The sequence below is a fragment of the Cryptotermes secundus genome, unplaced genomic scaffold (genome assembly GCF_002891405.2).
Source record: "Cryptotermes secundus unplaced genomic scaffold, Csec_1.0 scaffold2493, whole genome shotgun sequence".
Lineage (NCBI taxonomy): Eukaryota > Metazoa > Arthropoda > Insecta > Blattodea > Kalotermitidae > Cryptotermes > Cryptotermes secundus.
In genome coordinates, this window is record NW_019718650.1 from 124,961 (window position 1) to 128,152 (window position 3,192).

A 3,192-nucleotide genomic window follows, 5' to 3' on the forward strand; every position below is an offset into this window, starting at 1 on the left:
CTGCACTATGGATGACGCCCCTCCTCCCCGCCAGCCGTGACGTGCCAAGTGGAGCCGAAGTGAGCCGAGTCCCAGCACGCTGGTCGCTATGCAAAGCGAGTAAACAACGGTTGCTAAGCAAAGTGGGTAAACAGTGGTTGCGAGAGACAACAGTAATAACAGCGGTACCCATTACATAACAGGCAAACACGGTGTCAGACAACAGTAGTGCCTATTATGCAACTGTTTTCCCGTTGTCCGGCTGAGGGTTTATAAGGGAACTACACAGCCGCCGAAGACAGTTCTCAAGGCAGCAGTCTACGAGTTGAGTTGGAATCTAGCCAGCGGAGAGTTACGAGTTGAACTGAATTGTAGTAGTCACAGAGTTTACTTGTAATGAGCGAATCGATTTGTGTGGAGAGTTTGTAAACTGTGGAAACCCGTAACATTGCTGTAAGTAATTGTGGCTGATACTTCTAGGTTGTCACATAAACCAATTAACAATCCGAACGGTGTCTTCATTGGCTGAACACGTTACACTGGTATCAGAAGTGGGATTGGACTTACACACATTACCAACAAGTTTCAGTAACACAACACGTTACAATATATATATATATATATATATATACATATATATATATTTATTTATTTATTTATCACTATATATAATGTTTAATGGATATTGTTGTGAGTTCTTTTGCTATAAATTTTATTACATTTGCTTTATGTAGATTCAGGGACAGCTTGTTTGCAGAAAACCATTTATTCATCTGGGACAGAACTTTGTTTTATAAATATGCAGAAAACGTCTAAATTTTTATTACAAATTATGACACTAGTTGTAACCGCTCCACTGTCACTCACTAATTTAAGTATAATTGGAATAATCGTAACAAAAAAATTAAGTGCAGGTAACAAGTAATACCAAAGCCAGTGGGACATAGTCACATTCTTATTTTCAGGAATGGACTTATTCCAAATCTTGATGTTACACAGGAAGCACCCCCTATGGCTTTTTCTGAGAAATTTTGTTTGTGAGTAGCACGGCGGCAAACTTTGAGAATTCGATCACTGACAGGTCCTGCATGTCGTAACTTAAAAGCAGGCGGTTTCGAAACCCACGCCAAGCAGGTTATCTGTCAGTGCACTGTCAAAAACGACGTTAGGACTTTAAGGTTCAAAGCCCCAAATTGCAGCCAGCTGATTGGAGATCCATAAATTGTGTAAACCCCAGTTCTCAAAATTACCCAATCAGTGGAATTAAGGGGGAGTGACTTAGCAGAGGAACTGACGTCCAGGGTACCTCAGTGTTTTCATTAGTTGACAAACAGTTGCCAAACAGTCGCCAAGCGCCTGCTACTCGTAAACAATTCGGAAACAAAATCTGTGTTTTTCGCTCTTCGGTATAAATTCAGAGTGCTAAAGAAAGTGTAAATTGTAATAATGTCTGTTATACCAGGACTGTGCTAGATAAGGACCTATATATAAACATCCCTTGTATTGACTGTGTGTGCGCGTGTGTGTGTCATCAGGTGAAGGAAATTGTTGATCTCAATAAATGGTCACAGTGTTTAAGTGCAAAGTAGCATTGAACCAACTGCTTCCCTCCCTGTCCTAAGAGAGGCCCTAGAAACGCTCTGAGAAGGATCCCAGCTCTACTCACAGCTGAACTAAATCTAAGACTATTGTAAGCCGACACCATCTGAGCTTACTGGCGCCCAACCTAAGAAGAAGAAGAAAGAAGGAGAGGAGCGACGAACAACACGTGAGTAACCAACCAACAAGGCGGTGGAGTGAAGGTGAGGTAAGAACGGTTACGGAGAGAAAAGGTGGATCCCAACATAAGGGCTGGACAGTTACATAGTGTCATCAGCAAATATTATGGGTGGTGATGAGGTGTTTAGTGTAGGAGGGAGGTCATTTATATAGATTGACCTCTGGGAAACTCCATGTTTTACTGTTGCCCAGTTTGGGTAGGAACTTTGGGTTAAATTTGATGAATTTATTCTGATAGTTTGTTCTCTGTTAGGTAGAACCAGCCAAATTGCTGTTGCTCCCTGAATGCTAAAAAAATGTAATTTAGTTAATAAAATTTTGTGATTTACACAGTCAAAGGTTTTTGCCAAATTGCAGAATATTCCACCAAGATGCATATCTTGACTAACAGATTTTAATATATTGTCTGTTAGCTCAAAGGCTGCATTTTCAGTCGATATTCCTCTCCTAAAGCCAAAGTGTTCTGGGACTAGTATATTGTGACATGACACCTGACAGCCGGAATAGTGGAGCCAGAGTGGAAGTCCACTGCTAGCCAACAACTTGTCAAACACACATCCCCACTCCAATGAATAGACACAGAAAAACAGAATAACAGAGAAATTGTAAGACGTGGTGACTTATATTCGGTTCCCAGGACTTCATACAGAGAACTGGAGGGTACTAGATAAGCAATCTGAGGCAAAAGGTCACAGGCTTATCTTATGCATAGACTGGGACTCTTATACTATTATACAGAGGACCCTCACAGGGGACTATTAAGGTGCTGAATGATCCTGAGGATCAGCACCGGACAGAATCTGTATCAGATATAGTATCATCTGACTCGGTCTCTGAGGGGGAGGGGGATGATGTACCCACTCCCTCAGTTGACCGAAAGAGAATATCTGATGAGGAGACAATCCCTCCTCTAGTCAACCCGACTTTACCAGATCAGGGACCTCCATCGGAGGAAACCAGGTCTGATAAAGAAAAAGAGGCTGTGGAAGAAGGTATTTAGGAGGACACCTTTCCCAGCATTATAAAATGAACACACAACATACATACATGGGGCAATCCAAAAGTTTCAGAAATTTGAATTTTGCACGCGAATGGTTATGAGTACATCAAAATACCGCTAGGTGTCTCCTCATACATTCTTCTTGAATTAGTGTGCCAAGCGGTGTCAAGTTGAGTGGTTGGCTTTATTGTTGGTGAATGTATTTCCATTGTTGTGTTTCCGTGAGTATGAGGTTTTGCGTTGGCTGACCTGAGAGAGCAGCATGTCTGTATAAAGTTTTGTTTCAAACTTGGGAAAACCGCTGCAGAAACGCACCAAATGTTGAAGCAAGCTTTTGGTGAAAACAGTTTAGGCCAGACACAAACTTACAACTGGTATAAGCGTTTTAAAAATGGCCAAACATTGACTGATGATGACGATCGTTCGGGACGGCC

The 3,192-nt window shown here is 41.7% G+C and overlaps 1 protein-coding gene across 6 annotated transcripts in view; it reads right to left on the reverse strand.

The window, feature by feature from the left end:
- Window positions 1–3,192, reverse strand: part of LOC111863959 (E3 ubiquitin-protein ligase Bre1) — a 92,176-nt gene that overhangs the window by 81,987 nt on the left and 6,997 nt on the right. The window lies entirely within an intron of this gene.